Source organism: Glossina fuscipes, unplaced genomic scaffold, assembly GCF_014805625.2.
Source record: "Glossina fuscipes isolate IAEA_lab_2018 unplaced genomic scaffold, Yale_Gfus_2 1, whole genome shotgun sequence".
Lineage (NCBI taxonomy): Eukaryota > Metazoa > Arthropoda > Insecta > Diptera > Glossinidae > Glossina > Glossina fuscipes.
Window position 1 is genome coordinate 44,143,857 of NW_023998415.1, and position 27,734 is coordinate 44,171,590.

General features: G+C 32.3%; 1 protein-coding gene across 1 annotated transcript in view; it reads right to left on the minus strand.

The window, feature by feature from the left end:
• LOC119631909 (transcription factor AP-2-epsilon) overlaps nucleotides 1–27,734 on the minus strand; it is a 79,753-nt gene that overhangs the window by 8,651 nt on the left and 43,368 nt on the right. The window lies entirely within an intron of this gene.

The following is a 27,734-nucleotide window of genomic DNA, read 5'->3' on the forward strand; positions in this document are numbered from 1 at the left end:
GAGTGAAGAGAAAAGAGAAAATTGTATGCAATGCTGTCGGACAAAGTGTTATCGGGAGGACCGTTTAATAGATATGAGGCTGAGAGTGAGTGATTCGGAAAGAGTCAATGCTTCTTTCTTTAATAATAAGTTCCGCTATAGAAATATGAACTTTCTCTCCATTTCCTCTGTGATTTGGCAATATGTGGAGTGTAAAGCGTGACGTTCTGTCCTTAACAGATGCAGCAAAACAAGCATGTAATGTAGAAGAATATTTGGACTTGGAACACCAGCTATACGTTCCTGGGATTACAAGGTAATGAATAAAAAAACTAAAATACGTATTGAAATTAAAGAAATTCAAGCTCAAAGCTTTAAATGCGATTTTTCTTGAAACATAATTTTTCACACAATTATCATTCTTTTCCATAGGAATTTTGAAAAACATTTTTATACCTATCCCCGAAGATGATTCATTTTTCAAGCAAGCGTTTGCAATAACGAGAAGTATTCTCACAGGCCTTACATATTTTTGATCAACATCAAATTTTGAACCGATTTAGCCACGTCCGCTTGTCCATCTCTCTGTCTGTCCGTATATTGCCTGTGGAAACTTTTGGTCGCAAGCGTGCAGCAATCAGCTTTAAATTTAGCAAAAAAAAAAGGTGGAAGTTCTTGCACGCAGATTGATATTGAAATTGAGCCAAATCAGTGAAAAGACCCGATCACGGTACCATGTAACCTGGCGCCACCCCCGCTTTCAAAAAGTAAAGGAAAAATTGGTTTTTTGCTCGTTACTCATAAAACGTAACACAGATAGACCGATATTAGTGTGCATTAAAATCGGCCACGCCTGCTCAATAATACAGGATATTAAAGTTTCATTATTTTTTTGTGAGCGTTCGCAGCGCCCCGAAAGATGCCTCAGGCACCATGTATGCCACGATTGATTCGTTTGCTGCCGAATATAATTTTCTTATTTGTTTAACTTAACATTGTTTGCAGTCCATATGTTTGATCAACGACGATACTGTCAAGATCATGCGAGAGCAAAATCCTATTTTGACAACATCGGGATTTTTTGGCTTTTGAGTACAGTTTCACATGCGAATTATTTTATTAGATCAAATTTCTTGGTCTTTGATTTGTTCCTTTACCCTTGCAACAATTGCAGCAATTATTACAATTTTTTTATCATCAAACTTTGTGAAATCGCATTCAGATTTTTTTGGAAATGAATAAAAGTGTCGGACTCAATACTTGATCGTACTTTTATCGGTACTGTATAAATCACCGTAGGCTTACGCTAGAGGTTGATGACTTTCTACGATTCTTTGAATTAAGCAGGAAACATAATGCATCTCGTTTATCGCTTGTTCTTGCTTGATTCACAATTCAATCTATTTAATATTTAAAAATACTTTATTTATATATATATCGATCAGTTCACACGAACAGTAGCGTAAGACCAAAAGATAGTGCTTTACTTAATAGATTAATCCTGACATCATGTAAAATGCCTAAAAGCTTCCTTACGAGCTCATTGTCACATTCGATCCACGTAATCTTTGCAACCGAAGGTATTTATTCATATCCTCGCAAAATTCGCGATTTTCTACACATCCCGCACTATGCGATAAGAGCATGGCCCAGAGTATTACATGCATATAGAAATTACTCTGAATTCAATCTCTATTGAGTGCGTGCACACGAGTCTTGTGAACGTTGACTGGCCTATGTGATAGCTGAAAGTACAGTTGTGCTCATTTAAGACTATGATCAAAATTTGAAGGGAAATCGCTCTCGCCCTTCAGATATAAAAGTAAATAATTTTTTTTTTTTCTTCTTTGAAGAATTGGTTCAACTGTTGTCTGACGAAATTTTAATGCCATTCGATCTGTTATTTAAATTTCTAGTACATTTCAGCCCATAAAGCAGCTTGAGAGTGCTACTTAGTAGTTGTATTGATTGAAAGCGAGTACCACGATGTGATTGCTTTAATCGTGAGTAAAAGAGAGTAATCACTGAGAGCCATTTTAGGTGGGTAGACGCATTGTGTGCTTACGGCGTGGGATAAGTATGAGATTTATTGGAAAAATGACCCACTATTGATTGCAGTAAGCAAAGATATTTTATCATAATTTTGATTGCTTCTTACGCTTTGATAATAGTCTTTATGAGCTGTTTGAGTCTCTGGAAGCAACATTTCTGGACTAACACCATCATAAGCAGAAAAACATTACATATATGTCGCGTTTTAATTTCCTTTGATGTGAACTTTCTCATCATATGTATGAGTATATAAACGTTGGATTGTGCCACTGATTCATTTACATAAAACCCCGTTATTCCTCCTCACAAGCAATTACGTTTTATAAATCCATTCGAATATAGATTTACTTAATAAATTTGCCAGCAACAACTTGTAATAGAAATTTTATTATGATATTCAAAATTAAATGAAAAATTCCGTTATATTTTTGAACAAAGTCATTCTAAAATTTTCTTATTTACAAAAAAAAAAAAAAAAGATTTAAAAATTTTCATTTACTAAAGGAGCGATTTTCCTCTTTCCTGCACTTTATTTCGGCATAGCGTATCCACTCAATAGCTATCCAGAATGATTGTTGCCTTCTAGAGGGTATTCAACGTTGAAACGAAATGATTCAAAATTTCATGGCATTCCGATCATTAGTTGTTTCGTGACACTAAAACAATTGCATTTATACGAAGTTGTCAATAATACAACAACAACATCTTTCTGTCATCGTATTTGACTTATTGTGTTATTGTGTTACATAAAAAAAAAAAATTGTTAAAATATTTCTAACGTGAAAGCAGTGTAAATTTGTTAAAATTGTTTAACTAACAGAGAGCCGTAAGTAGGTGTAAAAGCGTATCATCGCCAACGACATAAAAAGACCGAATCATTTTTTTTATAATTTTAACCACACGTACGTAACTCATAAGTAAAACAACTAATAAAATTCGGCTCATGCTTAAGAAAACCTTCGTCGTAATGAACAATTTCTGTACTCCGTCATCTTTTAAATGTCTTACGGTAATGTTCGGTTATATTTAATATCGGATTGATGTCTCTTATCGTTCCTAGACTATAAACGAAATTATTTGTGAAATTATATCGATATTTCTCCATTTTTCTAGTCGTCTGGGCGACTTTGAATGACATCTTGATTAGTAGAATAACAAGATCGAGTATCGAAAGACTTCAAAGTGTAAAAGGAAAATATATATATATTCGGAGATATTTACTGCCATATGTGTTAATTAGCGTAAGTGTTTTATTTATTGGAAGCATAATTAAGTTTTTGACTTTATTACTACTGCTACTGTAACTTACTGGAGAATACCTTGTCTACTACTTCCACTATATGAATACAACTAATACTATATTTAGGCCTTACTCTCTATAATATTCACGGTGTCGATAATGAAGTTCGTATTATACGATCAAGAGGACGACAATTGCCAGAAGCATGGGATTTCTCGTTTTCGATGGAAAAGATGTTCTGCTGAATAGCGAAGAATGACAAAGAACGAATACAGTATGGTAATCCGAAATGGAAAACACCATGACGTAGACCAGGCGAACGACTTTGTCCAATCATTAATGCGTCAAATTTGTGCTCAATATCTTGTGGCATCAGCCGAGCGCTGGGAAACATTGTCAACAATAACAGACGCAATCGGAGACATCGGAGCAAGCTCCGATAGTAGAATAATATTTCAACGTGACACGGTCAAGAAACGTGAAAAGCGCTAAACTTTTAGCACACTTTCGTTTAGTTGATTGAGATGATGATGATCAAAGTTAGCCGCTGCTAGTTACTTTTTTTTTGCTTTTCCTCTAGCAATATGCAGACGGCAGCGGACACTTTATGTATAAAACGTATCTATCTACTCTTAGTCGTAAGTAAATGCGGATACTTTGATTGCTTTTGTTTGTCTGAATGTTCTGAATTTCGATTAGAAGTGATCCCATTTTGTATAGAGAGCTGGAAAGTGCACAGGATGTACAAAGCAAACGGGTTACAAAAGTTGCTCTTCGCCAACAAATTACAAATCATAGCAGTCGGCTAATTAATCCAAAGTTTATTTTGAAAGGGATTGCAGTCCTTTTGTTCCGCGCCTTTCGATTTCATACTATTTTCAAATATTTTTCATACATATATATATAATCACTTGCAATTTACTGATAGTAAAACATTTAAGCAAATGAATTAACTAACAAGTGAAAAGGACAACCAATAATATAAGAAAATGATTTTAGTTATTGAGTATACATAAGAAGTATCAGTAATGGGTTTATATAATATAACGGGTGGCGTCTTTCCATAGGTTTCTTAATTTATAACTATCGTCTAACAAGTTGACAGCGAAAATATTGATGGGCAGACTTAATATGTTTAAGTAATTAAGCATGAAAGAAAATGCTTTCTTTCATGTTTCATCTTCAGGGCGTCAAGATCGGTATATAGCGAAGGAGCATTTCTGATTAGTCTTAAGATTTTACTTTGTTATCTCTTTCATATTTCTACGTTACAATTATTTATAATAAAATTTAATTTAATTTTTTTTTTAACTAAATATTCAATCATCGAACAAAGTTAAGTTACATGCAATAGAATTTTCGAGATCGAAACGCTCGAGATACGTAAGATGAAGAACTTTCTTCTTTTTTGTTTTTACTTAAATACAATATAAACAAAGCGACATTCAGACGTGCAATGTTATTCATACGCCCGTTTACATGTGCTTTCCAAAACTATCTAAAATTGTTTGCGTTTATCTTTAGCTGTAGCTAGCTTGAAAAGCTTCGGTAGTCAAGTGATGGGCAGCCAAAGTATATGCAATGAAATGCCATAAAATTAACTAATAAGTTAAGTAATGTCATGATCATATCAAGCATTTATTGCAAAAAAAAAAAAATAAATAAATAAATAAAAAAAAAAAAAAAAGAACATATAATAGGATCTGTGTCTTTGAATGTCAATCAAATCAATAGAACAAAAGCATTTGACGATTTTAAAGAAAACTACTATCGCCATCAAATCTGAATAACACAAAATTGATTGAAGAATGTTATCAATACCCGAAATATATATATATATATATATATATATATATATATGCAACTAAGGTATGAGTTTACTTTTCTTGCATGTCTGTACGTCGACGTCACTGCTTTCAATTGTGGTACAAATTCAAAATCGTGAATACACAGGATATCCGAAGAAATACGCTTTAGAAGCACGATAAAGTGTTCGACTAAATTCTGGAAAAATCTTGACTTTATATGTATGTATAATAAAAACATTTGCAAGACTGATGACCTAAAACTTGATACAATTGTGTATATGAAAGTTATGCAATCTTAATTGTCTTGAAAATACAATTTTTTTTTTTTTTTAAATGGATAATATTTTCGCCTCCATTTTTTTTTTTGAAGAAAATTTGTGTAAAAATAATATAGTAAGTTGGGATTCTGCTTAATACACTTATTCATATAGCAACAATGTTTTTTATAGAAGGTGGTTGGAAGAGTAGACCGCAGATTCGCAAGAGCATTCGTCCTTGGATCAAAAAAATATATCCAAATTTCCTCCAAATATCTTAAAAAATTGCGACTTAAAGGTTGAACGCGAAAAAAAACCCATGAACATAAAAAGTGGACGGACAGACAAGTTTGGAGGAAATAAAAAAAAAAAGAAGAAAATTAGGCTAATAAAAAGTGAGTCTATTCCAAGTCCATTTTGGCCTGTTATATACATCCGCACATATTTCATATACTCTTGCAACGAACGGTTTACAATGCAATAAAAAATATATATATATTTTTTTTCTTGAAAAAAATGTTTTAGAATACGCTGTAGCATGTTTAATGTTTATTTATTTATTTTTTTTTTTTTTTGTACTCGCTTCCGTTTGCCTTTTCTTTCTCGCCTCTAAATGAATTTTACAATAATTGTAAAAAGAAAATTAGTCCGTTTTCCGACGTTTACAGGATGATTTTGTAATTAGCTCATAATAAAATAATTTGAGTCCTATTATGATATAATTATAACGCAAACTGAACCAAATATATTTAAGTTGAAAAGTGTAAGTCATGCCCTGGCAACGGTAAAGCTAATTACTTCTTGTTCATTAACATTTATTAAATGAATTATTAATTTTTTTTGCTACAAAGTTTTCTCAACTCTGTTCGCCTTTATAGAAGTTGGATATAAATTAAAATTTTTATATATAAAATATATTTTGAATTATAATGTTATGGCTTTCGACGAAGCTTATTATGAAATTTGTCGAACAAAATTCATAATAATTACACATGAGAGCAATTCAAGTTTTAATGAAAATATTCAGTAAAATGATTACCTGAACATCTAAAACCGTTGACATATTTACATAAGCCAGAGTCATATTTATTCAAAATTATTGTTATAAGTGATATTTTCGATTAACTGAAGTCATTTTGAAATATGTCTTATTTATATATACGTATATATATATATATTGTTTTAAGCACCATATATAAATATATGCACACACATGCACTCACATACACGCACTAACACACACACACACACACACATACACATACATTTATAAATTAATATTAAGCGTAAAACACTTGTTCACATAATCTTATGTACTTGGCTTGGTTGGTAATGTTGATTTCCTATTTAACACAGAGTATTGACATACAGTTACTTGCGGGTCCATGTGCTTAAGCATTCATTAAAAAGCAACGAAAATAGACATAGAGAGAAAAAAAAAATAATAGTAATAATAATAATAATAATAATAATAATAGAAAAACACGTAAAGCCTTCACAACAAATACAATTAAATATTTATTTGGGTTGCGTTTGTTTCAAAATTTTGTTTTATTAATTTATCTTCTCTGAAGGAATTCCTTGCCACACACAGACACACACACACTTAGCGCACTTATACATTGATAAGAGCACCGCTAGCACCGCTCGAGTATCTACCGAATTCGAATAGTGATATGCCGCGTCAATAGTTGCACAACAACTAACGAATAACCGAAAATGTTTGCAATCTTACACCGAACAACCGAATAAGAAAGAAGAAGAACTAGCGTAAGAAGTATCAACTAAAGTAACTCCAGAGCCCGGCTAACAACAAGCAAATGCTACAACAAAATAAATATATATCTATGTGTATATATATATATACACGTAATATAAACGCAAACTTACTCACCACACACGCACGTGTATTAAAATTTTGTGACAAGATGCGATCTCAGGGAGTTTTCTATGGCGCGTAACGCCGGCAATTAGGGTTCGTCATATAAGCATAAGGCAACATAGTGTGCTCGCAAAATTTCGGCTTCGGGGCCGAAATTTCATTATGTGCGTTTTCAGTTTATTTATTTGGTTTTTATGGATGTTTGTGTGTGCGAATGTGTTTAAGAAATTCTTTTTGTTTTTTTTCATTTTTTTTGTTTTTCGCTTTTTTTGTTTTTTTTCTGTATATTGTTAACGCACATATTTCAACATACTTATGAATTTAATACAAATGCGTATGCATGTGTGCGTGTGTGCAAAATGTTAATATCTATATGAATTGTTAATAATAATAATAATAATAATAATAATAATAATACTAACAACAACAATAATAATAGTAGCAACAGTTTAAACTCTAACATAGCCTTTGGCAATTTTACAGTAGCTTCACGATTGGTGGTTGAAAACACGAGTTAATAGTTTTCAAAACAAAAATGGAGACATTCTATTCCTGTTTTCCTTTGCTTTAATGAGGAGTTGCAGTTTTTTCCTTTTTTTTTTTTTTCTCATTTCAAATTTTTTTTTTTTTTTTTTTTTTTTTTTTTTAACGCTTAATGCCTTTTAAAACTGTTATATAATCGTAAAGCAACAATGGTAGTGATGGCAATAGTAGTAGTAGCAGATGAAGTAGCAGATGAGGTAGTAACACTAACAAAAGTAATAGTAGTCGCAGTAGTAACGTGTAGTAGTATGCGTTATAGTGCTAGTAGTAGCAGTAGTAGTAGTAGTAGTAGTAGTTGTACAGCAGTTGTACCAATAGTAGTAGTAGTAGTAGTAGTAGTAGTAGTAGTAATGACTGTGACACTAATAGTTAAAATTAATCTCAGTGATATTATTTTTTAATACATAATTGGCGGTATTAATATATTAATATCGCCGCATAGCATAGTCTGTATGACGAATAGAGTACTTATTAATGCCGTATATCATCATATATTTTATAGTTTTAGGTAAATTAAAAAAAAAAATTCTTACTTTCCTTCTGTGTGTACTATAGTACGTTGAGAAAAAAAAAAAAAAACTATAACTTATCTCTCTATAGGAAAATATTATTTTCAAGTTTTACGCAATAACACAAATTATCTCAGCGAACTAATAAGATATCATTTTCTTTTCTTTTCTTTTTTTTTGTTTTTTTGCAATTCGAGTAAGCTGAGGTATGTGGCAAAAAACAAAAAAAAAAAAAACAAAAAAAAAGGAGCAAAAAAAGCGTTTAAAGCGTTACGTTCTGCTGACATGTAAAGCGTAGAAGTGATAGAATGGATTGTATGCGTCATGCAAATAAGCTTAAATGCAGATTAGATAGAGCAGAGCTTAGTGTCGATTACGTCAACTGGGAATAGCATACTAGATTGTTGGAAAATTTATCTGAAAAAGAAAACTTGATCTCAAATGTCTTTTCTTTCCCTTTCTTTTTTTTTATTTATTTATTTTTTGTTCTATGATAGGGTAATGATTTTACTGCCTACCAAAGATTGAAACTTTAAATGGAATCTTAATTTATTTTTTTTTTTTTTTCTTTGCATCAAGTCCAAAGATCAGCTAAATAGATTTAAACGTAGTTTGCTTAATTGCATTGATTTCAACTTTGAAGTACGGGGCTAAGAAGATCTCCTTGAGCCTTTCACTATTCGTTCAGCGCGGGATCCGGAAATGTTTTAGATTCAATCTATGATTAACAAGACACAGTTTGCGGTAATAGCACTTGTAGTTGTTGTTACTTTATGTTGTGATATTGATATGACTTTTGAAGTAATAGTCGGTTTACGACTTCATCAAAAATTCAGATAAAATTTCGAATTTGATTAGTTTTCTATTCCAGATCATAACAAACAAGGTAAGCAACTAAAATTTTCTGCGCAACTCATCTAAGAACTTGTCGTACAAATATCTCTGATCTGGTAATTGGTTAACACATATAATTTTATATATATATATATGCTAAGCTGAGGATGAAAGGTATCCAAAATTCGCTTGTGACCGTCTAGAACGGTAGAACTAGAATTCGATATGCAAAGTATTTTGTTGAGTCAACTTACTACTAAGCCCTTCGATTGGATTTAACAAAAGTTAATTACTTTATGAGAAATTCTGTCCGACGAGATATTACTTTTTTTTCGCACTTTCCCTCGATGAGATGGTACTCGGAGAACTAAGCCTATAGTAGAGTACTTTTAAGAGAGACTTTAAACAGCGTTAGCTGTCCCTCGACGAGCATACAGACTGCTCTGGAAACGCCAACAGCCTGATAACAAGTTGTATTGGTTTTAGGAAAAGTTGAAAGACGTTTCGTTAACGTAAATTTTAATTTCGGACGATTCCTTAGCGAATTCTAAATCCGATGCCAATTATTTATAGATTTATATAGTTTGTAAAGAATATATTTTATGCCTTCGATTGAGTTGATTTGCGGTGAGGAGCACACACACACACATTTATATTAACATGAATTTTCTTTTTGCTTTTTTTTTTGGTGTTTTTTTTTTTTATCGCGCGGCCTTAATAACAAAAAACAAGCAACAGTTAGTTGAACGATTTAAAAGCGATTTAAGAGAATTTCTGTTTTTCTATCTTTTCAATAAATTTTTAACTCTAAGAATTTTTTTTTTTTTTTTTTGTAGATTTCTTGGTTATGCTCATATTAACTAAACACCTTAGTTATTTACATATATATATACACACATATGCACATGTAATGTGAAATGATTTTTTTTTTAGATACAAAAGAAAACCTTTAAACGCTATATAAGGACCATCAATCATTTTGCCGGAAGCAAGAGACATTATGAAGTTTATATGGGAACATGTGTTTATATTAGAGACCACGTTTGCCGGTAGTCAACCAACCACTCGACATAACATTTCGATATGAACGTAGTTAGATGAATTTTGCACAGAGGGTGGTCAATCAATGGGTTTGGCTAATATATACGATCAAAAACAGCAAGATCTCATTTATAGGCAACAAAATTTTCACTAACATTTATTACATGTTAACCTATTTCATGCAAAAATTAATGTAAGAAAAAAAAAAAAAATAAAAATAAAAAACACAAAAAACAAATGAACGACTAGTAAGTTGGTTTGTTTGTCAAAGCACGCGGAAATATCTTACGAATGAGATATAGCTAATAAGGTCATAAGTATATGGTAAACTACCCTACAGTGAATGATGAAAGTCTACTTACAACATATCCCGATAGCGACGCCTTTTAAGCGAAATTTTCTTATTCTTATAACCTTGGAGAACATTAAAGGGTTACTTGCGTGTTACTATGTTAAATACGTTGATGGTGCGGAAAGGCAAGAATGACGACACATCGCTAGCAAATGCTAAAAGTGCATAAACGTAAGCTAACAGACAATAAGTTGTCATGTTCTTTAAATCGACTGCGCTATTGAGTTTCCAAAGGATGCTTTTTTTTCTTTTGTATAAAGCGTAATGTTATCGTAAAGCCATTTTTGCATCCGGCGAATTCATATTGAAATATTCGAATATTCGTATAAGGACACTGGTAAGAAGATGCTTCAAGTATTGATGGTGTTAACTTCCATTATGTAATAATGGGCTTCTGGTTGTAGCGATTATTATATAATGACAATATAATCTGTACATGTTTGTATGCATGCATGAATTATTAATAGCGAATCTGTACATGCATGTAGGTGTATTCTATATAATAATAATAATAATAATAATAATAATAAAAAGAATAATAAGAATAAGAATAAGAATAAGTATAACAATAACAATAACAATAACAATACTATCGAGTTCAGTAAATGGTAATTTGTGTTGTAATATATTCGGTAAGTTAGTTACTATACTTAAAGTAGCAAACATTCTGACTACGTTAATATTATTTTATTAATACATACATGAATATAATATGGTTGTGTATTTATGCAAAAACTAAATCATACTTGCGCGTACAAGTACATTAATAGATAATATTATATATATATATATATATATATATATATATAGTTATCTCGGTGAGCATACCGCCAGAATAAAGAGCTGCTGTTCTTTTGTGTATTTGTGCGTTTCAGTTGCGGCGTTATTGCCGAAGGGATTGACATTAATTTGACATAAACGCTTGCATTGGATGGTGATCAGTAGCAGCAGTAGCAGCCGCAGCAGCAGCTCAAGAGAGAAACAAACAAGTTTATTATTACTTGCCGTCAATTCCAGTATATTGGAGTTGAGCGCATTGTGATCCCAAAATGGTGCGTTCGTAGCGAATGACCAGCATATGACTATCCAGCGACTGTTATGCGATTATTAATAAAAACACGTAAGAAACTTATCTATCCCTTAAGTCGAATAATGGATACTCATCATCTTTTAATCTCTCCATATACTATATAGTACGATGTAAGTTCAGACAGAAAAAAAAAAAAAAAAAAAATGATATAAATGGATTCACTCATTTAGTAAAGCTTACTATACATGGCTTTGAATTGAATGAGCGAGCCCTTAATTTTATATATATATTGTGGAGAAAAAAAATTAATTTATTATATAATCACATTAAACATCAACATGTGAATAATAATTAGTATGAAATGCAAGCGTATGAAAATCTTTGGATTTTTACTTATTATAGGCCAGCCATGTAAGTTATATAAATTGATTGAAAATCATTTCATGCTACCTAGATGCAGATGATATATCGATATCATGATTTTAATAAAAATTTTAAATATTTAACTTTGAAAGTTAGATCAGGTCGACGTATATATATATATATATATACATATATATATATCCAATGGTCATAAATCCCAATCTTTCGTGACTCAATTACCTTTTCGCATAATAAAATTGAAATGTTGGAGAATTTCGTTAGGACTAATGCTGCTTAATAGTAAATTTGACAAGACTATGACAAGAGAACGCATTGTTTTGACTACATTGCCTATTAATCGAACACGAATGTCGAGATAGGGCTTTAAGTGTTACAAATGACTCACTTAAACGACAATATTCTGATATAACTGCAATGCCGAATTTTCGAAGATAGTGTTGACAGTCATTGCTCTGCATTCATGTGTGCAGGTCTATTGCTCTTTATAAACTTAATAAACTAACATTTGAAGGCATGGAAATAAATGCAAGCATTAATAGTCCGCAACCCAATACCAAGAGTTCCTATTGATTTTTAGACTCATAGACTTTTTCTTCTTTTTTTTTTTTTCTGCCTCGAATAGAAATGTTGAATAAAAATTAACAATCGATTGAAAAACTTTCAAATTATAATAAATTAAATGTAAATAAATACATATGTGTTTTATTTATTTATTTATTTATTTATTTTTTTTTTTTTGGAATTTTAAAGGAAAATGTTCCTAAATACATTTTGGCCGATGGAATGCTTTAAAGATTAAGATAAACTTTTATTGCCATTGAAATTGATGAACTATTCAACAATGTTTACAATACTAGTCATACGAGACACATTAATACATATATACACATAGATGCATACACATCCATCGGTACTTCTAAAGTACACAGTTTCGATATTATTCGGTAGAAAATTTACACGATTTCAAACACTCGAATAAATATGCATTTCACTGCATATATATATATATATATTTTTTTTTTTGAGAAGAGTGGGAAGGTAGATAGGGTAGAAAGAGAATCGCAAAAAAAAGCATACTTAGATATCTCATAAATAGCTTTGGCAAATCATTTTTCACAATATCTTAACGAAATTTTCGCGATGAAGATATAGAGATAAAGAAAAACATTCTATCTTAGAATATAGCGAGAAAATGCTTTCCAAACAAAATAAATAATTAAATTAAGCACAGCGATATTTCCAAATTCGCTTCGCTTTCCTCTTTTGAAGAGAGATTAGAGTTTATTTACTTTTTTATTGCCATAAGTGGTCAGTGATAAGCTTTTGTTCGATTAGCTGCTTAGCATTTCAGACTGTTTTCGCGAATAGGTATTCATTTTAAGGAAATACTTTTACAATTTGCTGCAAAGCTGGATCTCTGCATAAATCACGTCTGCTCTCATAGAATCTGGTTCTGCTTGTCCGCCTTCACGTTAAGTTAGTGTTAATGTCATTATCATCATTTCGATAAGATAGTTGCCGGCACTATTTCATTCATATGGAACAAAAAGAAAAAAAAAAATCATATAAAACAAATTGCGCGAACGACAAAAGTCGCCTTAAGCCAAATTGAAGCGAAAAGATCACAGAACAAAAACACATGGAATTTATATAGGAATAGTCCCTCGGTACTCTTAGTGCTAACGAGCAACCGTTTATTCGTTTAATATTTACAAATAAATGTTAATCTATTTGGATTCGTGTTATGCTGTCACGATGGAAAAACTGGATTAAATTCAATTAATTAGTTAATTCAATTGGGGCTCTTGCCTATATATGATGAAATATTCTAATGGACCACAGGCGTCCTTTAAATACCTTACGCCATTTAGATTTACTAATGGAACGACGAAAGTGATCGACGAAATGGTCCGATCGGAACCATTTTCGAAAGCGTACAATGGTCTTGGGCCAAAACATATCAGTGCACCAAAGCTCATGAAAACATCTTAATAGTAAGGGTTTGCAAGCAGAACCGGCGAAAATAAGACGGACAGAAGGACAGACATAAAATGATTTCGATGGGTCGGTCTATCTCCAGTTTTTCTGCACATGCGTAACACACTCCGATACCATACGTTGTATACGGGTATACCCAAGAAACGAGAAAGAAAACACAAATTAAACAACAATTTATTGCACCGAGCATGAGCTTATTATGTATGATATTTGATTAAAGGGAAAGCAATGAAAATCCATTTATTTGATATCTTAATCGAATCTTATATCTTGCACGTTGTATATCGTATACATTTGAAGTTATATTTTGATATGATTAATCAAATCCTGTAGATCTATGTCATACTTACATATATCCTCTTATGTGTGATTTATTGATTAATATGCGGTTTCTTCTCGATTGCAAGGGAGCCTTTAGGACGATTTATCGCCGAAATGCCCTAAGCATTGCGAACATTTCACAATTCCCGTATATAAGGAGTATCCACAATATATAGGACTAATGAGCCCGACATATCCTGGGCCAAATCCGGGACTTGGCACAAGGAAGTTTCAGTTCTATCTGGTTTTCTTTATTCATCGTACGTAATACATGATAAATGCAAGAGACAGATATTATGACGCTATGCGTATGCCACGTTCTCTACATGTGAGCACCATGATGATTCAGGCGGATTGTTGGACAAGGGGAGAGGGGGAGAGGTTTTCTTTTTTTTTTTTTGAATCTTTCACTTAAAAATTAATAATAATTCTTCCAAATAATGATAGAATAGTAATAGACTTGCTTTTCCATTGGACGATGATTGATCAAACTACACATAATACGTTTATAATTTATTGCTTGCCGTGTTCATTAGTGCATTTTCTTAAGCCGCAAATATATTTTTTATGATACCTTCTGCGATGACAAATAGATCGTTCCTCCTTCCATCCTTTTTATCATCTAAGACAATGTAATTGAAATTTTTAAAGTTTTATTCAATTTACTCAGAAGATCTATTAGTTTTATAAGGAGCAACACGCATGCACTGATCGACCTATGAAGCGTAGTACATGTATAAGCAAAATCAACAGAGCAATCAATCGACTTAGTCGTATTCGTCTATCTGATCGCTGAAATCGTAATCATATTCAGCTGACTTGACTGCTATATGTATGCATGTGTACATACTTGATGTGATTGGATGTTCATGCAGCGGTTAAGTAATCAAAAACTGCATGCTTACGCTTTAATGACATGTTACGCTCGCTGTGTGTGCTATCATTGTATTCTTAGCGAATCATATTTTTTCCAACTTGCAAATCCATTTATTGAGAGAATGTATATATATAGATATATCATCTCGATTTTCTTACTATTCTCAGTTGTGCGGATCTTATCCGCTTACTGCGACTATTAGGTGTAACGTAGTTGTTAGAAATTCTTAGCAATTAGTTGTTGTAACATATATATATGCATCAATTGCAAAAATATAATATACGAATATTGATATATGCATTTTTGATCTGCCAAAGCTTTAGCATCTGATTAGATTATCCATCACTTCCGCTATCTTTAACTTTTTATTCGATTTTTTCGCTGATTAACTAAATAGGCGCACACACACACACACACACACACACACACAACGAACATTTAAAGTATTATTATTAAGACTATAGTCTAACTGTAAAGTATTTTGTTATTGTTGTTGCTTTCAAAGAATCTTTTCAAAGAGTTCAGTGGTCGATAACTAAATTTTATATAAATTCATATAAGCAGCAACAGTGGAAGCAATAAAAAACATAGATTTTGTTTATTATGTTTTTTTTTACTTCTTCTTCTTCTTCTTCTTTTTTTTACTCGCGACTTGTTCTGGCGATTCGTAAAACGTTCCTAACAATATAAATTGATCATTTGACTCAGATGGTGTATTAGATAGATAGATATAAGTTTATATCGAACTCTTGATACCTATCACGCGGAGCAATATCATCATTTCCATATTTAATTCAAGCGTAGATAGAAATCTTGCCAAGAATGAAAAAAGTTAAACTTTTAAATATAGTTTGAATATTCTTTTTATCGTAGCGATATTTCGTTCATTTCATTAATACGAAATGATGTTTGATTCACTAAACAATTAATTTTCATTGCATTTTAATGTCATAAGAAAATTCAATCTATAGACAGCAAAGTATCGACGGTTAGATATAGCATATATAGTATATAGAATCGAGGCTTTCCAATATGCAAACAATATGAGAAAATTTATGTATCGTCTTTGCAGCTTCGTATGTATGTATGAAATTAAGCAATAGCAACGGTCTTTATTTAAATTAATCAACGGTAATAATAACAACAACAGCTTCGTTGTTCGACGTAAGCGATAGGAGGCAATGGCTCGCTCGCTCGCTTTGAAATATTCAAAATATCATATAATTTTGATTGATTACTTTGCGTTATCTTATCATTTGTTTATACTAACATGAAAATAAAATATTTATCAAAATTAAAAACCGGTTTTCCAGATCAATGGATAAAAATTTTATTCCAATGAAATAGTTTACATCATGTTTGTCTAGTTAAACTCTAGTTGGCGTTTATGTTCGCTTACAGTTAGTTGAATCACTATGAAAATCATCCATCCAATGGTGGTGGATGGTGGCGTAATCGAAAAAGTTTCTTTAACTTTAACTTGAAAATAAATAAATGATTTGTCTGTCTATCGTTCTGTTCATCGTCATTGAAATTTTCTTAATAAATACACTTCATTAAAAAAGAAAAATTAAAAAATATTCATGTTTCAGTTTCGCTGATGATTATCATGATCGTAATAGGAAGAAACAAAAAAAATTATATTCGGTTGTAAACGATTTTTTTATACCCATTACCGTTATCCTAGAAAGATAGAAGAAATAAAAAAAAAAAAATCCAATTTTCATGTTCTATTAAATGCAGTGAATGCGTTTGATTTTTTTTTTATTTTTGCAATTTTCAAAACAAGACTTCTTTTCGTATGGGCGTGTCCTTTAAAAAGTTTATATCATTTTCAATATCTTTTGTAAATTTTTGCGAATGCGAGTATCGTTAGCACACAGACTACACAGTTGGGCAGACGGACGGATGGACATGCTTGGATTCGATGCCAAATATGAAAATTTATATAAATTTTATGGGGGTTTTGAAGCTTGTTTCTGCGCCTCATAAAGGTATTAAAAAAAAAAAAATTACATTTTAATACATTATAGTACTGGGAAGTCGAGGCCAATTTTTTTTTTTTTTTTGCTCAATTTTTCTACAGATACTACAGCATCGTCCATAGAATGTGCGATCAAATTTTTGTTACGCTGTTTTTTCGTGCTTTTGCTGTAATTTATGCGTAATGACCAAGGAAAGGCTTAGTATTGTAGGCGTGTCCCTCGACCGATTTCAATGTTTCCGTCAAATTTTAACTCGATGGCTTTATTTTGATGGCAACGAGAATGCTTACAACGGACATTATACAAACGGACAGACGGACATTTGACGCTGATTAAGAATATATATACATTACAGGATCTCTGACGCTTCCTTGTGGGCATTGTAAACGTTTTGACGAAATGAATGCGCCCCTCATCCTTTGCTGATGGGTATAAAAATGTCAAGATTTGCTTGATAACTTTTTACGAATTTGCACATAATTTTATGTCATATCTACTAAACATGTTGTACTAAACTAATCTCGTAAGACTTATGAAACTTACAGAAAACATCTGCTTGCAGTGCTGACGGATGTCGTACAAAATATTTACAAAAACATGTGCAAGCTTCTTCCTTGTCAAGATTCGTCAAAGCAAAATATAATTTTCCTCGAACCGATAATATGTCCGCAATGTATAGCTAACGAACCGTATTGTACACCCCGCGGCCTTAGGGCGATACTTTGTTATCCACTTCACTTCCATGAAGTACATAAAACTTGTGAACCTTTTCTTTAGATCGATTAAAGCTTTTCCTCTCACTAACTTATTAGTGATGGCCATCGAATATATTCGCTCAAAATTTTCATTAAATCTCTCTTATGTATTATAAATGTCTTGTGCATATTGTAAAGGCAATGAATTGTGGTTTCATATTAGCTAAACCACGATGGGGAAAAAAACGTAAAAATAGATCACTGGCAGAGATTAAGAGACAGGCGGAGTGTGTTAAGCCCGAAGCAATACGTTAAGAAGTACTTAAGGTATTTCTCAACGCAAGGAGCCTATTTATTATATTCCTATGCTTATTCGCATGAACAGCTGTATAGCTGTAATATAGCGGCGACTCCCGCGTCTCATTGTTTCTCCCGGTTTCAAATCTCAAGTGCGGTTGAATTAGTAGCCATAGCTTAGAATGCTTAAACGGTAAAGACGAGCCATCACAACGTGCCTGCCTACCACTTTCTCTATCTATCATACAATTCGTTTTTTTTTTTTTTTTTTTTGGAAAGTCTCCAGAGATCCCATATGAACATTTGAGTTTTCCAAATTCGTGGAAAGCAATCCACACCAGTCCAACGGGGGGATAGAGAGACGAGAAAACTTTTACACATGAAACCTATGGGAGAATTACTTCAAAATCATCGTGTTGTAGGAGAAGAGGCAATACAGGATCAATATCCCGTAATATTGTTTCCGAAATAATCAGAAAACGGTTACATTGTAAATCTATATGTATGAGTATTAGAGTACTCCAACCCCTAACTGTATTGCAAAAATAGCGAAAAGCATACATACGTCAAGGTATCAGTGCATGAGTATATTATTTGTATATACACTGGTGTATATGTGTATATGCGCGCAATGAAATTAACAGTTTAAACAAAGATATGTATGTATATATATATGTATGTATGTATGTATTTATGTATTTATATATATATATGTAGGTATGTTCGTATTTATGTAAGCAGAGATATGTCCAGCATAATAATTTATGTTAGAAATTTATCCACTTATTGATGACCAGTTGTCGTTGAAGAGTACTTTGACTTCTCAAAATGGACACTTTTTCGTACAACACACTCTGAGATGCTTGTGATTTTTGTACCCTACACCCATTGACACTTATATTAACTTTTTTCTCAATTTTTGTGCGTATGACAACAATATAAAAACACAATCTAAAATGCCTTAGAGAAGTGTATTATTAAGTGTAATATTTTTTCATTCAGATTCTTTCCGATTGCCCGACAATCCTCTCAATTTCAACTAAATTCCGATTTGATTGATATTTGATTTAATTGGAATTTCAAAAAAAAATAAAAAAGAAGAAGAGATTCTTTTTGTTTATGGCGCTCATTTAAATGGTACTTAAGTCTCTAATAAGTATTGTGTACAACATCTCGGTTTATCTATTGATTGAAAACTCTCATGGAACGACTATGACCACGAGACTCTATTGCATATTTCATCGAGAATAGCAGTTTAATGTAAAAAAAAAAAAAAAAAATTAAAAATGGATTTGATATAAGAATACTCTCCAACTAATTTGGACCTATGGCATGCGAGTTTTCTAGAAAAACCGTCGGTGAATATCCAAGCAATGAAATATTACAAAAATTACGAATCCAACGGCAATATTCTAACTCTGTGTGGTCGATCATTATACATAAGAAAAACACTAATTTTGTTTTGCTAAATCAAATCTGTGTGTTAGTGTTCCTTTATAAAGTCAAGTTGTCATAATAAGTCACGAAGGAAAAAAAAGGCTCAGAAAATGGCTGTAAGACCTTTTCTCCAATTCGCCTGCAAATAATATTCTCTATGATGGATGATAGATGACCTTGAAATTCAGTCTATTTCTTCCATTCAATGCTTTTCTTTAAAATGTCAAGAAAGTCCAAGTAATTGGGTAAATATCGCTTCCAAGTGAATTCAATGCAGTGAAGACGAAAAATTTGAAAACTTTTCATGTCAATCACAACTGTACTGTCATTTGTATTATTTACTATATCATAATATTTTTTTATTATATTGAACAGTTAGTTAGTTATATCATTGATATGTTTTTTGTTTTCAAGTTAAAATCATTTTTTTTTTTTTTTTTTTATATATATATACAAAGATGCGCTCGTTTAGGTTCCTCATAAGGTTCCTCTTAGTTCATCAATGAGTTGATTTTTAATATAATTTAATTTAAGCTATGTAGGGTACAAGTCGTTACGATACTCTTTTTATCGTGAACGTCGAACATTTTAATTTGTTTCTAATGATGCTTTTTATGTTATTGTTATCATCGAAGACGATGCGCATACATGCGCACAAAACGTACGATGACTAGACTGACTCCGCACATACAATGCATGCATAGATATTTCAATTGAAAAATTTGGAGAATAATACCACAACTCCTTCACAACTGAGGCAGAAGTTACCTAACAGTTTATATTACAAGCGTACAACAGTAGAACAACAGAGAAGATTTTATATTATTTATAGTGAAACTACCTACCCCTCCCCCTCTCAAGAAAAATTCTCAACTTTCGAAAGAAAAGAATTTCCCATACATGTTATGGCATGGAATTAATATACTGTCAGTGCGGCGTAAAGCATAATTAATGTATTCGATATCCTTTAATAGAATGCTTTAAGACCGCGAGTCTCTCTATACATTCCTACAACATGCCTGAGCTTTGTAATGAGGAACGAACTATTTAGCTCTTGATATATCTCATAATCGATAGATGGTCTGTTGATCTGAACCCAAGTTTACTTTATATCAAACTTTACGAACTGATCGTTAATATAGGTAATGAAAATAAACAACAATAACAACAACAAAAAAAAAATAAACCAGAAATCAAACAAAGAAAAATTATTCAATCTCCGATCAAGTCCCGATCTATTCCTATTTAAGTAAAATTTTTGACATTTCTGTTAAATTCATTCATCCCTAAGCACATTTCTTAGGATCTGGAAAGCAGCTCTCTTCGTTTATTGCGATTATTTATTATTTTGAAGCTAATCCTATGAAACTTGGAAAATTTGGCAAAAGTTCCGAAATTCCTCAATAACAATAACGGTTCGTCTAAGAGGCTGCGATAATATCTAAATAAGAAATGACTTTTTGCTTTCGTAAGGAGGCATTTGTTTCCGAATTTTCCATACCAAGATACACATCAAGAGACAACATGTGCCGCGGAATATTCACCAAGCAAGGCGTTTAATAGGTATGCAATTCGCTCTGCTCAATGTTCTCACTCACTTGTCCTGGCGTCGCCACTGAATACTGGAAAATGCCCGCTTTCAAGCAACCAAAGCTACGGTGCCTCTTTCCCGACAATGAGTACAAGATTGCACGGTCTTATGCACGGTCTTAATTAATCACTTGAAACATAAATATGGAATATATTGGTGAGCTGTACATGCGCATCGATCTCGTCGATAACTATCTCATACCTAATACATTGGTTATATGATATGTTATGCTAACACCATTGAAATGTTTGAAGCGGCCGTCTATTAAATCATGCATATAATCAATCATTCATTACTCAAGAAGTTGAAATTTTACATTTCAAGTATTGTTTTTTTTAAATAGGGCAACCAATGTTTCCATCAACAACACATTCATCCTAACATTGAAAGTGTTTATATAAAAAAATGTAAAAATTTTGGAGGTGAGCTTAAGAACTGATTTAAATAATTTTTGGACGCAAGCAAAAAAGAAAAAACATTAAGAAAGACGTTTAAAAAAGGAATTTAATTGTAAGACAGCTCTCGATGTTTTCTAAAAGAAAATGTTTTTCTCATTTCACTAGACGGACTGTTTGTTTGTGTTAGCTTACGATGTCTGCGTTTATTGATTGCAATTATTTAACAAACATTTTGAATGAATCTTTTTCCCTATAAGCAAATCAGTTTGGGGACTCTCTCTTCATCCATATATATATATATATATATATATACTATATAAATACCATATATTTATATAGAGAGCATAAATAAATTGTTACTGCATTACGGGTTACGTCCTTGCACGCAGTATTCATATCTTTGCTTAAATGATGATACTTTCAATTTAATTCAATTCCTCAACAGCAGGTTTGTCTCTAAATATACGAACACGTATATCGGTCGGTGTGCCTTTTTTAAATCAATTGGAATTCGAACCAGAACAACACAAAACGCACAATGGTACAACTGTTTATGTAAGTATGTCCACTATATGTACATATATATATATATAAACATTTACGCAAGTAAAGACAATAAAAGATTGTGATAGGTTATATTGTTAGGTTGTTTTCTTTTTTCTTTTTTTTTTTTTTAAAAGAAAATTATGTCATATATACATATATATGTATATAGTAATTGCTTACGCAATTCATTCGTTTGATTTTGAAGGAATGTTGTGGAAAAAGATTTAGGCAACATACTGGCTTGCCTGGCTTGCCTTCATAACAATTTTCAACTCTAGATGTCGCTTGAAATTTTTTCACAAAAAAAAAAAAGCATAGACATCAACCATTTAGTCGATTGCTTCATTTGCTAGATAATGGTATTACCATTTCTACCCATTAATAATTACGGAGAACAACTAACGTAACACGTAAAATAGCATAAAAGAATTTTCGATTCTAATCCTTTCTATTACTGCACTTCTGCTTGGCTTGTGTCCAAAATCTCTCTTCCACACTATGTAATGCTTAATTTGTATAATAAAATCCCTATATCCTATTAATTAAAATCAAATTTCATTTATCTTGGCTGACAATTTCGTATGATTTCCACGCAATTGATTAGCTGTGAGGCAAATCGGGAAATGATAAAAATTTGCCCAAATAAACGTGAGAAGCAGTTAATTGTCTCTTCTTTCAATTGCATATACATATGTGTGCTTCTTCTCAAAATTATTATTTACTTTCGAGATTCGAATCCTGGCTGAGTATGATGAGTGTGGAAGATTTTTGATAAGCAACAAGCAGTGCCGTGCTAAGCAGTGATAATTTCACTTGCCCTTTCACTACACTTCATGTAATGTCTTTTTCTCGTTCGCCACCACCAGTGAGTGACTGTTTATTAACAAATACAGTTAGTCTTGATGAAAACACATTGTTGATACGATTTGATAAATGCCTTATTCATCTGTCCAGCTGTGCGTACAATTGTTCTTGGGATTATGGTTATCCATCTCAAACAAGTCAAATAAGTTCATCTACATTTGTCCTGTCGTCCTGTCGTTTTCCCTTTACTTTTTTGACTATCCGATAACTTTGAATCAAGTTTGCTTAAGTTACAACAGTTTCTATACAAATGTGGAATAAATTGTGTGCGTGTGTATGTGTGGCTGCAACGATATTGAAAATCTATAAAATTCATTCGAAAAGACTGTTTGAGTTGAGAGCCATCGAAGCTTCGTCTTTGTATCAAACGGGAAGCAAGGTTTTCCAATCAACTATTATTTCTTTTTATATTGAGTGGACAGGCCTACGATCGATAGATCCTAGCGCTTACATCGCTCGGAAATAGGCTATAAAAATAATACCGCATTGATCCCATGCACATCTATACATTGCTAAGTGACGCAGTGTAATGAGTCGGTTATGTCATATGTGCCTGTCTGTCGATTCAACGATCTGTCATTTATTACTGGAATGTTTATGACTGGGGCAGATATACTCTTACCTAGTACACGCTGATCATCCTTCAAAATGAATTCACAACACCATGCATACCTCAATTCTGGCGAAGCTTTTATACCCACTCCATTTATCTTCAAGAAAGAGAAGCACATAAAAATTAAATTTCGATGCTCTAGAACGGTTTATTTGTTGTAATAATAAGAGTAGAATTAATTTTTGTAGCCACTAGAGGAGGACGGGATCATGTTCATTTTATCGAAATGTTTGTCTGTCGATCTGTCCATCTGCCAATTTATGCAATTTCCGTAGTAAGCATTTTTCTAGCCGCCAAAGACGAAGATTGGTATGGAAAATGGATCAGATCGGTCAAAGGACAAGCGCACAGTGCATCATGGGTGGTGGGTTTATGGGTTTTTCGCCCATTACTCATAAAGTAAAGTAATGGGCACACGATAAAAATTGCCAGGTGTATTTTACGAAAATTAAAAAAAAAAAATCAGCCATGCCCACTTATTATTATAGAATATGAAAATTTATTTATAATCTAGGTAATGGGTAGAAAAGATTCGCTCACATCCGAATATACTATCGGAAATTTGTTGTCTTTATAATGAAATGTGTATGTGTTTTCAGTTTATTGTGTACTATCGATGTGGCCTTTAACCGACTAGGCCTATTTTCAAAGCCGTCCTGCATGCAACAGTTTTCAATGATGTCTCTACCAAATTTAAAGTTGATGTCTTTTGATTTTTGCCGCCGGGAGTTTGTCTACCACACATAAGAAACTCATATGGGAAGACGGACGGCAGCCTACACACTTCGAAAATTTAATACTAATTAAGAATTCATATACTCTACAACTTCCTTCCTGCTCGGTATTACAAATGTTTTTTTTGTTCAAATAAATTCAACCTCTCGATGGTGGGCATAAAAAAAAACAGGTGTTGATCTAAAAATTCATGCAAATATAGAGAGGAGGAAAGAGAGGAGTTTAGCGTACAAATGAAGATTGATTGACCATCTGTTGTGCGGGCAATTAAAGTAATATTTTCCAATTTCATGCATATATTAGTTTGTAGAGATATGAAGGTATTAGGGCGTCGTCGATGTTTAAGAATTTAAACTCTAACGCGATTTTATTCTCTCACGTATGTGTTTATGTTGGTGTAAGAAGAAAGTGATATCCTTTTTATAAGCTTTTAAAGTGAAAAATCTAACTCAAACATATATCGTTACAAATATCTGCATAAAACATGATCAAGATGTCTCACCATAGGTCATAGATTCCTTTTCTCTTGTTGCGCTCAAAATGAAGTAAAAATTGTGTTTACATTAATAAAAAACCTCCTTTCATTCACTACTAATCAAGCATTATTTTGCGGTCGTGACACCCAAAACTAGGCAATAGACGGACCACACAAAGTGCATCTATTCTTAAGTGCGTTCATCTATCATTCAAAAAAAAAAAAAAAAACATTTAAATTAACAAATACAAAAAAAAAGAAAAAAAACAAAATCATTATTAATATTCATGTTGTTATGTATGTATGTATGTATGTATGTATGTATGTATGTGTGTGTGTGTGTGAGCTAAGTTAAGTGAATTATGATCCAAATACCGCAAAAGGCATATAAATGACTTTTGCACGAGTTTGTAACATTCCCCGACGGCATGCTTAGTTAAACCGTTTATCGGAATTTTTAAAATACTAAGTGACCGTAGGATGGAAATGAAATGAAAATATTTCAATAAACTGAAATGAATCGCTTTTCGGAAGTAAGTCGGAATTTTCGGAAGAGCAAGAAATTACCAAAAAAAAAAAAAAAGTAAAAAGTTTTATGCTCGCTTCGAAATGGATCTATTGAACGCGCTTAAGGCAACTCGTAATTTATATACAGATTTAAGCATTTCTGATGCACAATGAAATAATTTTACGTTGAAATTACGTATTACGATCAAAAATGTCAAGAATTAAAGTCTCTAACCGATGCTGAGTTCTCCATTAGGACACTTTCTAAATGCGATATGCATATATGATGGCAAATTCGTTGTATGTGTATTTGTAAGATGGTAAAAATAAAGACGTTCTGTTGCATTCATTACTTTATTGGTTTTTCTCAAATCTTATATACGGCAGCCGAAAAGATTCTTGCAAATCGATTCGTTACTGATATAAAATAAAATAATTTCCAGTAGTAAGTTATTATTCAACAAACACATATTTGCGTACAAAACACATACATATAGCATTTTATGCATAACATACATATAGGCAAGTTAGTAGACTTCCTTATTATTGACTTTATCTTCAGCCTTTTTATGGAATGCATTAAAGCCAGAGGTAGACATTGTGGCGGATGCGTCAAGCGTTTATCTAAGGCTTCAAGTTTTTTAAGGGCCCAATAATATGTTAATTTAATAATTTTTCGCAATTTTCTTCTCTCCGCAAGAGGCCCAATATTTTTTACATAGCAACGTACAGTAGATGTAATCTTGTGGCTGTTTCGCCTTTTCATCAGTGCAATGTTTTGTGTAGAGAACTTGTTATATGCTTACTAATCCATATTTTGGGTAAAATTTCATCATCAAATCCATCATATGGGGGGTATGTCGAGTTTGCAAAATCGTTTGCAACGTTTGCAGAAAGAAGTTTCCGAGACCCCACAAGGTGTATATACTCCTGGTCAACATGAAATTCTGAATTGATTTAAAAATGATCGTCTGTCCGTCTGTCCATCTGTCCGTCTGTCCGTCTGTCTATTTGTGTGATATCTGTTGCAAATATTCTCTTGGCCGCAAAAACCTGGCTATCGCCCACAAACTGGCAAAAGAATTTTGAAAATGACCCAAAGAACATGCCTTCAAGGCCCAGACGCCTTTGCTACTGAAAAACTGTGAACTTTGCTTTGGTTTCTGTGTTCTTCACTGATTACTCAGAAAATACAACACACACACACACACACACACCATATATATATGTCCACTTTCATTCTAAAAGTTGAAAAAAAATCCAGCCCCGCCCATCCAATATCATAGAGGACGGAAAATGTAGTTCTTTTCCTTATTTTTAGGATCACGGTGAAGGGTATAAAAGGTTCGGTCGCGAGTGAATATATTATTATATTTACACCAATATCTGAACAAGAAGAAATATATATATATCTATATCTAATCAATATACATAATAAAAGTTAATTGACGCTAGCTCTTGCTTAACACTGTGAAAAATTGATTGACATGGACATGCGCACACGCCCCTTTATATGCTAAAAGGTATTGAGGGTTCATCGGCTACTAAATCAATTTTCAGGTTTTCAAAAACACGATTAACGATTCGATTGAAGTCAATTATTTAGAAATTCTTAAAGTAATTCAAAATAGATAGATGGTACGTATGTACGTATAAAGCGGTGAAAAGCAGTTTAAGAAAGGCTACGGAATGCTAACTGTACGTGAGAAGGGAGGGAAATTATTTTGAACGTGTACTAAAGTCTTCAAGATTTTTCCTATGAATTCCTCTGTAAAATCTCTCTATTACCCTTGTGTGTGTGTGTGTGTGTATGTGTGTGTGTGTGTGTGTGTGTGTGTGTAAATACTCGCATGTGGCCGTAAAGTCATTTCGTTTCGTTAAAAAAAAAAAAAACAATATCCCATTGAAGGACTTATAGGGAAAGTCGTTGCTGTTAACGTTACACGCAAGCATTAAAACGATTTAAGTGTATATCGGCTCTGCAGTAAAATCTAATAAAACGTTTAGCAGACGGATTATTATTAATATATTAAAACAATGATGCGGCGGTTATTTGATTGCTCGCATGCGCATATGTACATATGTTTTTTGCATTGAGATGAATGGCAAGTTAAAGGGAATAAAATAATAAAAAGAAAATCGGAAATTAAATGTTAAATATTAAAATGCATTCCTACCCATCGAGCATAGGGTAGTAGTGGATAAATGCGTATATATATGTAACATATAAATATAAAGTTTAATAAAAAGAGAACCAGAATCAGAAAAATAAAAACAAAAAGCAAAAAGAAAAAGAAAGAAAATATTTCTTCATGGTCTTGTTTGGTTCGCTTTCAATTGGAATAGTCAGCGGAAATACATTTAGCCAATAATTTTACGGTTTGTCTTTGGCTACAGCATCATCATCCATCGATGCAGTAACACTTGAACATGAGGCCAAAACAACAGAAACAGTTTTATATATATATATATATATATATATAT